Source organism: Cryptomeria japonica, chromosome 11, assembly GCF_030272615.1.
Source record: "Cryptomeria japonica chromosome 11, Sugi_1.0, whole genome shotgun sequence".
Lineage (NCBI taxonomy): Eukaryota > Viridiplantae > Streptophyta > Pinopsida > Cupressales > Cupressaceae > Cryptomeria > Cryptomeria japonica.
In genome coordinates this window covers 420,145,720-420,161,256 of record NC_081415.1, presented here as the reverse complement: position 1 = coordinate 420,161,256, position 15,537 = coordinate 420,145,720, and positions in this window count along the sequence as shown.

The window sequence follows — 15,537 nt, the reverse complement described above, 5'->3', positions numbered from 1 at the left end:
CTCATAATAACATTTAATTATTTTATTCTCACAAATTTACCTTTTTCCTCTATAATGTTTTACACTTTTATAGTTTATTTAGATATATTATAGGTGTTTTAAGGTTATTTAAGTTGTATATAATGGATATATGGGTCTATAAATGACCCAAATTATATTTGTAGTGTCTTAGAACCCTCTATATATTGCTAACATTCTCCCCAAACCTAAAACATTTTCTTGTCCTCAAGACAACCTTGTGAAACCACTTATATCCTTCATGTTTGCCTTTTTTTTCCATGGTTCTTCCTTAATAACAACCCTCTTGATGTGTTCTACTTTTTTGTCATCAACACCCACCTTTGTGCATTATATCTCTACTCAAACAATCATTTTTTTCTTGATTGCTATCATCTTTTATAGATGAATTTTTATACTTGTACAACCTTGTAAACATGTTTGCAATATTTTTCTAATTGACTTTATTGATGCATCCAACATCCATTTCCTCACAACATCCCATAAATTGTTTCTTAAATTCTCTATCCAACACATCTTCTTAGAATGATTATTCAATACACAAAGGCTACAATGATAAAGATCCCAACATAGTTCTTTATTATGTCCTTGCCTATGACAATAAGAACATTGCATTTCTTGATTAGATTTATTTTTTATTAGTAAAGCATCGTTAACTAGGGCGCTGACCCTTAACATAGTAAAAAACTATTAACAGACAACAAGCAACATCAAGAGAGATGATGTTGGCAAAAGGAACAACAACCCAAAGGCAGTTAGAAACGAACACAGTCAGACATGCAAGGAATCTTATCCAACCGAAGAACAAAAAAGACCCCACTCAAGGGAGGGGAGAGCCACCCAAACCCCAACGAGGGGGGGGGGGGGGGGTTGTTGGGGCAGGGGAGAAGACTTCCCCTTCCGCCTACGAGAAACCACAGTCCAGGCGATGTTGTCATTAGGTCCATCAAAAGAGAGATCAACCGAAAGGGACCCCATAGGGTTACAAACAATGGTGTCAATAGAGTGTTGCAACAGAACATCAGGAGGCTGTTGCAGAGCAGTAACAGGATGTGACGAAACAACAACGACAAAAGTAGATCCAACAATGGGGGATCATGGTTGTAGAACAAGAGAAGCAGAAGTGGGGACCTCAAGAGATGAGGCCACAAAAGGAGCAATAGAGCATCAGTAGCCGTGAGGGGCACGACATCGACATCATCCTCATGAGAGGAGCCAACAGATGTAGAGTCAAGAGCATTGAATGTTAAGTGATCAGAAGTAGAATTCTTCCACCAGGTAGAAACATCTTTGTGGCGTGAAATAGAGAAGTTCGAAGCAAGATGACCCATAGAGAAGCATCTCCTACAGTGGAAGGGGAGGCTCTCAAAATCCAGTAGTTGTGACCAAGGCCTATCCCCCACCATAAGAACCACATCTCCCGGGAGAGGAGAAGAGATCTCAATGTCCACAAGAATGCGGACAAAGGTAGTGTGGTCCATTGAGGACATAGCTTCATTGACCTTCAGGAAACGACCAATAGAGTTACCGATAGCCTCATAACAAAAGTGCTCCAAAAAATGAAGAGGGAGATTAATGAGTCGAAGCCAAACTGGATGCACATTAAGTGGTCCAGTGAGAGGGTTAAAAGAAGTCATCCAAGGCTTAACAGAGAGGGAGTGCACTCCCCAAGCCCACAACATGCCCAAAACCAAATCCCGATCAACGAAAGATGTGAAGGAAGCGACAAAAAAGCCTTTAGCATAGGAGAAAAGCTCAATATTGTGAGAAACCAAAGGCCACCAAGATTCACTTACCCAACGATGAAGGTCCGGTAGAGAAGGCTAGAGCCCAGAGAATCTGCACACAAGAGCACAACGTTGGTAGAACTCAATGTTGTCCATGACATCCTGTCCACAAACCACCACAAGGGAGGATTTAACACAGGGAAGAGAACGAATGCCCTTGGAGGGTTGGGCGGAAGATCTGACCACACGAGAAAAGCTATGCTTGCTAGCAGGTTTGGGTAAAGAACCAACATCATCAACAGTAGTCGGCAAAGCCACATCCCCATAAGCCAGAGAGCCGACAACAACAGGATCCACAACCGGAGAACCGATGGGTGTGGGTGTTGCACCGAGCCGCAGTAACAACTGCCTGAGGAGCATCAGACCAAACAACAACAATAACATCGAACAAACTGTGAATCACAGGAGCAGAAGCCCCCACACGAGGAGGAAGGGGGGGGAGTTCGAAGACGAGGGACCGCCACAGATATCCACAACAGATAACACCATGGAAGGAGAAACCACCATCAAACCAGAGGCACCAACAACAACGTTCAAATGAAAATTTGTTAGTACTTGTTTTACTATCTTCTTTTATATTTCTAGGTACTTCATTATTTGTTCTTAGACTTGATCCAATAGGATCTTTATGATTCTTTTTGTATAGCGTATTCTTTTCATCATTATAAAACCAACATTCTTTGGGGAATATCCTTTTTCATTCATCCCAACTATGAAGACTTGTAGATTCAAAATCATTATTATCTCAAACCTTATACTTTCTTATCAAAATAAGGATGAGTAGTATTGTCACAACCCTCCTTTATCACCTTTTTGATTTGAATACAAAACTCTATTATATTTCCTTGGATAAACTATTGAATGAATATTGTAAGGGAATAAAAATAATAAACCACACACATATGGAAAATGCATACATATTTTAATTAGTTATTTAATTTCCCTCACCCAAATTAAGGCACATGTTGTAGGAGGAATAAGAAGCTTCTAGAGGCTTCTCCACCACCCTTGCATGTAACTCCTCCCACTAAGCCTAATCAATTTGCATGGAGGCCAAATTGGGAGAGAATCTCTTTTTTTTCAATTAAAAATTAGGTAGTGGTAAATTGAAATTTCTTTTATAAAAGAGGTACAAGTCTCAAAATGAGTGTTGGCTATTTCATAAGAAATTCTGCAAGTTAAATTCTCCTTTGTAGTCCATTTTCATTTTCAGCTAAGATTTTGTTGGGAGGACTTCTCTTCAATTTGGAGGATCAAGGAAGACTCTACACCATTTTGCAAGCACCCAGGGTCCTTCAAGCTTAGTTTTGTGCATCTTATTCTTGTCGTAGATTAGATTAGATTAAATTATTTTATGAGAATGAAATTCATTTGTGTTTTGATAAGAAATTAGTTTTCAGATTTTGATAAGAAGTAGATTAAAATGTTTGATAAAAAGTAGATTAAATTTGATTCATTGTTCAGATTCTTGATAAAAATTAGTTCAGATTTTGATAAGAAGTAGATTAAATTATTGATGAGAATGAGATTCATTTGTTTTAAATTCTTGATAAGAAATTAGTTTCAGTTTGGAAGAAGTAGAATAGAGTCATTTGATGGAAATTAGATTATTGTTTTCAGATTATTTTGATAAAAATTAGATCCATTCATTTCAAAATTTTGATAAGAATTAGACTCATCCAGATTAAATCATTGGAATATCTTATTAAGTTTTAGATTTGAATATTTCTCTGGTTATTTGATTTAAAAGTCTGAAATGTATTCTTTTTTTTTTTCTGGATATTGATTTAAAGTCCAAAATGTATACTTGAAAGGATCTTGCTGCAATCAATCTCTCTAAGATTTCTCATCTTCTGGTTTTCTAAATCCTCTGTAAAATACATTTAACATTTCCCCTTTGTGAAAGATTTTCCCTGTGCATATAAACAAACAATTTTCTCTTTCTCTGTGAACAGATCTCCCTGTGTGTACAAACAAATTTACTTCTTTCTCTGTGAATGAATCTCCCTGTGTGAAAAAACAAAAGGAATGAAAGAAAAAGAAATAAACTATCTCTTTATCTGTGAATGAATCTCCCTGTGTAGAAAACAAAAGAAATGGAAAAAAAGAGAAGAAGAACCTCTCTGGTTACTGCTTCATTTTGTCCCTGAAATTAATCTGCAACATTGTTATTTACCTGTTATCTACCCTGCTCTGAGTAATCTTCAATAATTTAAAAAAAATTACAATACTCCTGTATAAGAAAAATGATAATAATAATATTATAACATATATATATTTATATACATATATATATATTTATATACATATATATATATATATATATATATACATATATATATATATATATATATATATAACCAAAAGAAAGAGATCATTTCGAACGTTAGAAAAATCTCTCAAAACTCCCGTAACGCATGGCGTTTTCGCACTAATTAGACGTCGGCAATGTGCATGGACGGTTACGTGTAACCGTCGCAGAGTACGGAGGGGCCCGCGGGTCCCCTCATCTCTGCGGACCTGCGCATGCAGGGCCGCAGGGGTGATGGGACCCGTGGTCCCCACCCCGCACCCTATCACTATTAAGTAAAATATGTATTTAATTTAAAAAGTTTCTTTTACCTTTTCAAATTTGTAAATTGACATTTTTAAATTGGAATTTTTTTATATATGTAAATTAATTCTCCTTTGTTATTTAATTAAATTTTTTATTTTATTTTATTTGATAGAAAAGGCATTTAGGAATAATGAATTCTTTTTTTTTGTAAGCTATAAGATATTGTATTACGACTTAGGAAAAATTGGGCTAATATGTAGCAAGCTCATAATTAAATTGCCTTAGTAAGTTTTAAATTTGTAGACTATATTCTTTTAAATTTAAGTTACTCAACCCATTAAGAATCGTTGGGACACTTGATTGGTCTTAGAGACTAACTTACATTAATACAAATGCTTAAATTTAATCGTTATTTTGGACTCGTTAAACCTTCTTACGTCATGCAAATTTCTCATAGATTAATTGCTTTTATTAATGGTTCATAGCATGCGAATTATTATAGAATAATTATATCTTCATGCAATTACTATTATGCAAGTTTCATTGTTATGCAAATTACACTTCAAGTAGTTACTTCAATTATTTACGCTTTCATTTTTGTTATTCGTAGTTAGAAAACTAAATAAAGGAAGTTGGAAAACCAAAACTAGCAGCGTTCGGTATATATGGTGCCTCTGGGTCACGCTTACGGGTAATGTCGTCGTGTTGAACTACTGCACTTAACGCCTAATAAAGCTGCATTAACGACGTCTGTGGCATTGTCCCTATAAATCGTCGGGGAGTAATAAGGGACATTTGGAGGTTAAAAATCCAAGGGGCGGGTAATCCCTCTTGGATCGATAATTTAATAAGATAACTTTTAAATGAATTTCACATCCGTTGAGATACACCATAGTAAACCCCCTTTTAAGGATGGTCAAGTTAAATACCCTCATGAAATTACTTTCTTTATTTATTTAATTCATCTCGAAGGGATATTGGCGTTTTGCAACTGGGTGACGTTCATGATAAGTATTAGGATCTAGTTATTTTCTTTTAGGCCACAAGCAATAGGCCATCTTGAGCCTTCGCTTAAGTGCTACCATCGTGGGTAGCAACCGCAGAGAAACTGTCTGGGACACTGACCCTAGAAAGGGTTGCGTACCCACAATATCAGTTTACATCAAACCATAGATTAGAAAATAGAACTACATACTTTACGCCTTGATCCCGTGCCGAAGCGGGTATGTAGGCAGTCTTGGGACGGAGTTGTCCCTCGTACTCAGGCGTTCGCGGGTGGGGTCTAGGCTTGGTTGAGTAAGAATCCTAAATGAAAAATAAGATAATCAATTAATTCAATGCATACTCGGAAGGAATCCCGTATGGATTCGCTTGACTTCCCGAGGCTTTAAGCCAAATTCCGAGGCGGAATTCAAGCTTGTGCTATTTTTTAATTACTCCTAAGGACGGCGACCTCGGTGCATTCTTGTTAGAAGAATGTAGTACTTAGTGAGTGGCTCAGGACCCGAATGGTCCCGATGAGTCTAAGTCTCTGGCCAGAGCATCTCCTATCCCGTTTGGATGGATGCCTACCCCGTATGGGTGGATGCCTATCCCGTATTGGATAGATGGAATTTACGTCCCGTATGGACAATTGCCTAACCCGTATGGTTAGAAGCTCATCCCGAATGGATGAATGCCTAATCCTAATTGGATGGATGCCCAGAGTATGCAATTGAATAAAACATAATAAAGGAAAAAAAAAATATACTCAATTTTTGTTGGATCAATTTTGGTGGGTTATTACAAGTATCGCATTTATCAAATGATTCATTAAATGAATAATATGAATTATTTTTTTACATGAGACATTATGTTGTAGAGGCTTAGGCATTAGACACTAATTTTCCTTTTGACATGTTGCAAGCAATTTACCTAACTTATTATTTTGTTCTTACATATTTGATATTTAATATTTTTGTAAACTATTTTGTTTTGTCTTTGACTTTTTTTGTATTTCTTCATTTTTTAATTTTTTTTTATGTAATTGATATATTTGACAATAACAACTACGCATTTCCAAGATTGTAATTACTATTTTAACCTAGGAAATAAGAAACATGTATTAATTCACCCACGTATTCACAAGTACCATAAAAAAGTTTGTTATGTATGAGGACCCATTTTTCCAAAAACATTAAATGTTCAAGACATTAGTGGACTCATTTTTCCAATGACATTAAAATTTAATTATGTAGGAGGATACATTTCACCGATAGTATTATAGCTCCATGCTAATCATAGGTCCATACTTGCCTTTAAAATCACAACATATTATTTTATTGAGCTTCAATTTGCTCCACATTGACATGTATCATTTTATTAGCACGCGAGAATCACCAAATTTTAATATACCATTTAAAAACCTCATGAAATTTGCCAAAATTTTAATATACCATTTAAAATTATCATGGAATGTGCCAACTATGTATTGATATAAATACAATTTTAATATACCATTTAAAATTATCATGGAATGTGCCAACTATGTATTGATATAAATACAATCAAAACTCTGATTTTTTACACATTTTGTTTAGTTCTAAGCTCTCGATTCAAATCATAGGCAAGTTACAACTACATGCATTGTTGTATTAGGGAGTCTGTGAAAACCTAAAGGTAAGTGTTCATTTCTTTTATATTGTTATAAGATTATTTATCTCTTTTCCATTTTGGTTTATTATTTAACAAATTATTTAGCAGGGAGACATCCAAGATCCAAGAAATTAGGGATCTATATTCTATCATTTCTTCTTAAAAAAAAAACATTTTTTGTAACTTTTATTTTATGAGAAATGAGAAGTAACAAGAATTCTGAAAGTGGTGAAAGGAGGCCATCAAAATGTGGAACCATAGTGTCATGCTTTGGTAATGTTGATAGTCCATTACATGAAGCTATAATATCAGTAGTTGCACGAAATGTTAATGAAGAATGACATGCCTTATGGGAAGAAAAGAATGAGTTAATTGACTCATATGTAAATGTCATATGTTATGTTCCAAGGAATACCCAAGGTAGCCATATGAGCTAATTGACTTCAATGACAATGTTGCACATGTTGTAAGTACATAGAAGAGAAAAAAAGCCAAATAAAAATACGACCTGAGTGGGATATAAAAAGGAATTTTCCAGATTGAGTGGGGTGTTAAAGTACTCATTCATTAAAATACTAGAATATCCAAAAAAAGTTGAACTTGCAAGAAAATGCAAGTGTACGATTTGTAGCTAGAAACATAATAGGGACAATGAGTTGTAGCTAAAATTAGACACTATAGAAAAATATATTAGTATATTTTATGAAAAAAATTATAGATGGAAAAGAATAATCAATGATAAGATGGAAAAAGGGAAGAATATCTTCATATTAAGTATAACATCGAATATGGTGAGCATATGCAAAGAAAGGGGAAACTTGCTAAATGTGGAGTTTCAATTGAAGCTCAATTTGGAAAGATCATGTCAGAAACAAACACGACAAAAATGTTTACTTGAGTGTTGTTTTTAATATTTCAACCAGAGGGCATCCTATGACAAACTTGTTGGAACAACCAAGATCAATTGCAAAGCTGAAAAAACTCTCCTCAAACAAGCAATATGAAAAATGAGAAATATCATAAGCATTTAGTTGAAAATGTATAAAATAAAGTTATTTATAAAGGAAACCAAGAAGAGGTAAGAAGGTAGGAATGAAACTCTAACCACACCTCCAAGTATGCAAAAAGTGTTAGACTCTATGGAAAAGTGTTGGGGCAGTCGGTGAGTCAACATGAGATGAGACCAAATTCTAGCTAGCCTCTAAGTGAGCTTAAGTGTAGTTGGAATAGGACTAAACTATGTATCCTAAAGTAAAACTAGTTAGGCTAAACCACTTTTCACATTGACACCCCTCTTAAGAGATACTTAGGGAGTAAGCTAATAAGTGCAAAGATGAGTCCCAACAATATGGTCTGATAAGGTACTCATGTAAAAATGGCGATCTCCCATAAACAAAAAAAAGGGAGAAAATCTTGTGGGAAAAAACTCCCCTCTAAAAGAGAGAAAGATAAAAATGAGACCTTCTGCAAAGATGTCCATGAGATGAACATGATGATGAAGAACTCTTGAAGCATGTCAAGAATGGTAAACCCTACCAAAATATTAACTATCATATGTTGGAATCAACAAACCTCCAACAATGGAGATCAAGATATAGAACTATGATCAAAGACATGATCTACAAAGTGTGAATTGTTGAGAACACAATTATATTGAGAGGGGCGGCTGGATCAGTACAACAACAAACTTTTACTTTTTTCCACTTAATATTATAAGCATATAACTTTATCTCAAAACATATTCATTGCATATTATTATTCACATAAATTTAATATTATGCATCACAAATTGAACACAAGATATATACGTGGAAACCCTTATGGGAGAAAACCACGGTAAAATAAATTCTTTATATATAGAAAAATTCTTATACAAATTTATAGGTATCAACCCACTAGAGGCATCAATCCCTCATTCCAATTTCCACCTTTTAACGGATGATGGATGATCATATTCCTCAGAATTTGTTTCTTCTAATCTATTGTGAAATGACCTCAAAATTCTCTCTACAATGAAATCCTTTATATCACTTTTGAAACTATTATAAGTCTAATAAAAAATATGCTACAAAGAAATCATAGTCTCCTCTACACTGCTTATGAACTCCTTATACCTCTAGAATAATCTTCCTTATGTAAAATTCACTCTTTGTGTATACCCTTGTTCTATCTTTCTTTTACTTTCACTCTGTTGTCCTCATTTTTGGATTCTCAAAAATGTGACAACCCCTACAAATTTTTGCCTAAAAAGTGTCATTTTTGTCTCCAAGGCATGTTTTACGAGGTATAAAACTCACATTTGATAGTGTCAAATCATTGGGGGTGTATTTTCCATCATTCTCCAAGTTTTGGTGAGTTTTGTCTTCCTTTTCTTAGCTTTATGTGCAATTTCGGGTTTCAGAACAATCACTGCAAGTTGAAGATTTTACTCTATGGAATGCTTCCTAAGGCAGAATTTTGCTTCGCCCTTGGATTGTCTTAATCCTCAGTCCATCCTCGAACCATGTTTCAAATTTCATCGCATCCTGGTTTCGTTTGCTATGTCTTTCCTTCAATTTTGGGTTTTTTCTCCCTGACTGCAAGTGGGAAATTTTCCTTAAATTGCAAGTTTTATGTTTTTCCTTTATTTTAGTGTTATAGGAAAAATTTTAGTTAATTACAAGTGCACTTTATGAAAAATAGAACTTGTAACTTACTTTTTATTTCCCCCTTGTTGCTTTTTGTCTTTTAAGTCATTGTAGGAACTTTTTGGGCATATTACAAGTGAAATTTAAATTATAAAGTTAAAATACAACTTGTAATTCTTTTAAAAAGTTCCACTTGAGTGATTTTAAGTTATGGTAGGGGTTTTTCTCCTCCATTACAATTTTTATAAAGTCACTTTAAGTTGTAATAGGGATTTTTTTTCCCTATTACATGTTTTATTTTTAAGTTGTTTTTGTGACTTGTAAAAGGAATTTTATTTTCCCTTTACTAGTCTTTTGTTGAGTTGTTTAAAACTTATAATGGGAGTTTTATTTCCCTATTACAAGTATTTTAAACTTGTTGTTTTCTCTCAAAAACCCGATTTTGCCTTATGAGGGGAAAAGTGAACATTTTAAACATGTAAAAAGGTTTGAAAAACCCGATTTTCCTTATTGCATGTAATTTTAAACTTGTTGTTCTTTCCCAAAAACCCGACCAGCAATATTGGAGGATTTTGTTGAAGATTTCCAACAATTTTTGTGGATAAATTCAAGGAGGAGGAAGGCGTTTTGGATTCCTTGCTATTTTCATGCATTTTCCAACTCTCTTCACGCCATTTGGAAGACATTATCGTTGGTTTTATGGTGTTTTAACAACAAAAACATTTTTGAAAAATGCCACGATTTTCCTCATCTAAGTGCCACAAATCTTACTTCTTCCAAATCATTTTTGCTTGTCTTTCTTAGACGTGGGGTTTGGATGAAGATTTGACCAATTCTCATGCCATTTTGATAGTCATTTTTGCTGCATATGGCATTTTTTCAAAAACGTGGGTAGGGTTTGAATCTTCTTCTTTTGTCTATAAGAGATTCTTTCTCTTCATGATAGTTGTTAGTTTTTCTTTTCTCTTTCCTAAAATCGGTTTTGTGAGATATTTTTTCCCTTTGTTCCAAGTTTGCAAAGCAATTTGCAAATTGCATCGTCTTTCCCCATTTTCCCTCTTTACTTGCATTCGGGATTTAAAAACCCGATTGCATGTAAGATCAAAATAGTTGATCTACCCCTTTGGTTGAAAAATCTTAACTATCTTTTGGTGAAATTCCAAGTTTCAAAGTTGGAAAAAGCTTGTCTTTCCAAAATCGGGTTTTTAAAACTTGAGTACAAGTAAAAGTTCTTCCCATTTTTCATATGGTCAACATAGAAAAGTTCTTCAAAAATACATTCATAACCATCCGCACTTGTTTTTTTGGTCATAAGATTCATTCCCACCATTTCATCCACTCATTTCACACCTTCATTCATTTTTCCCATTTAAAGTCTACCTACATTCAGCCATCCAAAACCCAAAGTTGGTCCAAAATGCACTCAAAAAACACTTGAAAATGAGTCTTAAAGGTCCAATTACAAGTGCAAACTTATAGTTACCTAGTACACATGTGAAGTTGCATGTTTGTTCTCAACAATTGCAAGTTAATGCTCTTGTTTATTCCACACATGTAATGCAACTTCCAAAACCTGAAATTCACTTGTGAGCCCATTTTTGCATCAATTTATCCCTTCCCTTGTCAATTTGATTTGTACACACGACCTACCAAATCAATGAATTATGGCATGGGCCTTATTTTGCAAGAAGATTTCAAGATTGGAGGATGATACAAAGAAGAGATACAACAACAATTCATGGTTGAGAGCATAGAACGCTTTCAAGACAAATATGGTCATGACATGGAAAGAGGAAGGCAACCCTTTCCCTCTTGAAAAGCTAGTACTACCCCAAGCAAGAAGATAAGGATGCAAATTCTCGTTCCGGTTCAAGATGCCTTCACTGATCTAGAATACTTCAAGTTCTAGCATCCTAAAGCGACATGAAGATCATCACAGACAAAGGATGATGCAGTTAGAGTCGTGTCTTTAGACACATGGAATAGTTTTAGTTATGCATTTGTAATTTTGTTTTGACAAGTTACATGTAAAAAATAATAATTTTTTAATTGCAAGTTAACTTATTACTTGCACTTTTGTAATTACATGTAAAACAACTACAAGTTGAGTTCAATTAGGACTGTAGTTGGAGTAAGTCATAATTAGTTGTTGAATAAGTCTTGGTGGTTGAGAGAATTTCTCAAGTTAGTTGGGGTCCTCCCACCTTTTTCTCATGACTCTTCTCCTATCAATACTTGAGGTGTCTATTGTAATCTTTTTCTTTGGGCAATGCAACAAAATTCTGCCAATTTGTATGTGCACTCTAAGACTTTGAGCTCAAATGTAAATCAGATTGCTTTCAATAAAAGAGGCAAGTTATGTTGAGACTTTGTGCCAATTCAAGTTGTTATGTGATGACATTTTCTAGAGTTGATTGTGAATTTTATTCTATTGTGAAAGAGGGATTTGAATTCAATCTTGCAGACTTTGAGCTGCTAATTGTATTTAGAGTTATATGTTTGGTTTTTAGATTTGGTCTTGCAGACTTTGAGCTGCTTATCATATCTGAAACTGGTGTGGAAAGCTAAAGTGAGAAGATAGCTTGTAGACTTTGTTCTGCTTCTATTTTTAAGACTTGTGCATGTAAGGTGAAGTGCATCATGTAGTTAGACTTTGAGCTGCTACATATTGTGCTTAGTTAACAGAAAATCATCTAAAATGGTTGGTAGGAGAATAGATAGCTGAAGAATTTGAGCTTTCTTTTTGTTTTCCCGTCTTGGGGAAGTGACAGAGGTCTTTGTGCCTTCATGGAAACTTTGCTTCCCTTTATGTTCCAAAAATCCTACAAAAAAGTCTCATTTATGTATTTATTGTTTTAAGTTAACTTGCTATCAGTTTTCTGTGAAGAGAAAAGTACATTGGCTTTCTTGAAGAAAGAAGAAAGACTGTTGTTTCATCCTGTTTAGTTTTAGATTAGATATAGATAGGGGGAGCCTTCCCTTAATTAGGAGAGTTTTACTCACACACTATGGTTGAAGCCACAATTTTGTATATTTCCCCAGGTGTACAAAATTTTCAACCAACACACTCCACACACATATCTCATCTAATTCACTTGCGTTTTATATATGTCTTCATCTCCTTAGAGATATCTCTTTTAGAATAGTCACAATACTTCAAACAAGTCATGCCTTTTTAGAATTAATTGTCAATACAAATCGCACCTTCTAAAAGATTTATTAATTATTAACAAATCTAATTTCCAAAACAAATAGTATCCATTCATAAATTCTTTGGCTTGTCTAGTAAACTTTGTCTAACTAATTGTTTGTTTTCCTTAATTTAATTGCTCCATTACTTAATTTAATTTCTTCTTTAGCATTGCCTTAGTTTATCTAGGCAAATTCATATTCAAATCAGCGAGGCTCCATATATTTTTGTTGTATTATGGTTTGTTGTCTTCTCTTAATCATCACTACCTTTATTGCATATTAAATCGATGCATATGTAAATTGCATGTAATAATGAATCATTATTTTCTTCTTAATGAATCAACCAGCATATTGAGTGAGTGATCAAATTAATTGATTTGTTAATTTTCTCAATTATTGTTCTTTTAGCTATTTTAGTCCCTACTTGCTCTGAATAAATTAAGAGTGCTTGAATAGTTGCTTGAAGATAGTCGCTTATGCTCTTAAAAACTGTTCATAGTAGGCGATACATAAATGATCAAATCATCACTTTATATTTGCTTTGATAATTTGTAACACTGCCACAAATCAATGCATAAATATAATGAATCTCTATCATTCATTTAATTTTCTATTTGACAAAAAATTTCTTGTAAAGGAATTATCAAGATGTCTGAAGGTTCTCAAGGTAATTGATTAGTTTGTTGCCAACATCACCACTACTTTTGTTTGTGAAATATAGCCATGAAGACCATCACTAATGTCTCTTGGTCGTTCAATTGTTTCCTTTCCAATTTTGTTGTTCATTAGTTAATTACGGCCAACCTTAAACCACACACACTAAGAAACATATTAAGTCTAGAGAAGTCTAGTTAATTACAACTCAAAATGTCAGCTCGTCCCTTAAATATTTCCTTTAGATAAATCGGCCAACACTTATAATGGTTGGTGTCTTTGCATTAACAATTCAACCAATGTCAAGTCATTTTTTCTATTCTCAATAGAGTTGCTATCATATACTTCTATTTTCAATAGTCATCATATATTAATGGCTCATTCTTATTGTTCTTAATTCTCATCTCCACCATTTTGGTCTACTTTATGATTTATACTTTATGACATGATCTTGTAGTTGCTTCTATTGGTATTCATCACTACTCATCTTCTCCTCTTCTTAAGGAGATTGCTTTTGTACATATCCATTTGCTTATTTCTAGTTGATATTATCCTTTATTTTTTCACAACACTTGTTACTTTGTCAAATAACATCAATGATTACTCCTTTGACATCAAAGACAACAACTAGTTTCTTTGAAATCAATGACAACATTTCAACATGAATGACTTGAAATACATTACTTAGAATTGCTCATGTTTAACATAGATACAAGGATCTCACAAAATGATCCAATGAAACAATCCCCCATATGAGAGATGCAAAAGAGTACATCTATGTGACCCCCTACAAATTTATGAAGTCCATAAGACTCCACGAGGCTCATCCACTACACCACTAAAAATAGAAAGCATTACCAACACAAATGTCATGATTCCCACATTAATGTTGTTGAGGAAGTATTGATGGAAAACCATTCAAAATTAACCAAGATCAAAGAGCGTGAACTGATAACCTTCCACAAGTGAACAAAATTTTAGTATAACCGTATGCCTATCATATACAAAATGAAGAGTAAAAGGGAGAGTTTCTGCAAGAAATCTCTAATACCATGTTGGAATAACCAAGATCACTTGTAAAACAAAAAACACTCCACAAACAATGAAAATGAAAAATATAATAAAGAATTAGTTGAAAATGTACAAAAAAGTCTTACTTATAAAGGAAACCAAGAAGAGGTGAGAAGGTAGGAGTGAAACTATGAATACCCCTCCAAGTGTTATGGACAAGTGTTAGGAAACTTGGTGAGTCAACCATGAGGTGAGACAAAATTTTAGCTAATATCTAAGTGAGATTAAGTGTAGTGTGAATAGGAATCAACTATGTAGGCTAAAATAAAACTAGTTAGACTAAACCATTTTTCACACTAACAAAAATGACTTGAATATAATAGTTTATTATCTTTATTGGGTGTTCCTAATTTTCCTTAGATACATTGATCAATAAATAGTGGATAGGAATGGTTCATTTGTCTTGTTGAGGTAAAATCAGATGCACATGAAAAAATAAGATTGAACCTTTATTGCATTATCTTAAGATGAAGTTAAAGTGGTAGATAAGACTTCTTGGGTACATATGCATGTGTATACTGTACACAAACATGTCCACTAACCTCATCTACTATGTGTTGTTAAAATGAAGGAGGATCCCACATCGTTAAAGTTATATTTGAGTGAAATTGGCGATTGGATGACTTCATAGTTTCCAAAAAGTTGGTGCCTATAAGTGTTGAGAAAGCTACAGTGATGAAAGTTCATAGGATCAGTATTTGCATAAAGCCACAAACTACTTATTTACCATACATGATTGTCATTTGCTACATGGCCCACATAATTAATTTAGCATTTAAAATTGTGAGCAAGTTTGATTCAATAGCTAAAGTTTAAAATTTAGTTCACAAGCTCTACTCATACATCTGTCAAAGTCCCAAATGGTTTATATACAATTTTAAAATTTTGCTAAGGAAATAACTACAATTAAGGATATGGTACTAGATATTGCCTTACATAGACAAATGTAATGAGTTTTTTCAGGATATTAATCCTTCATTGGACTAATGTACAAATA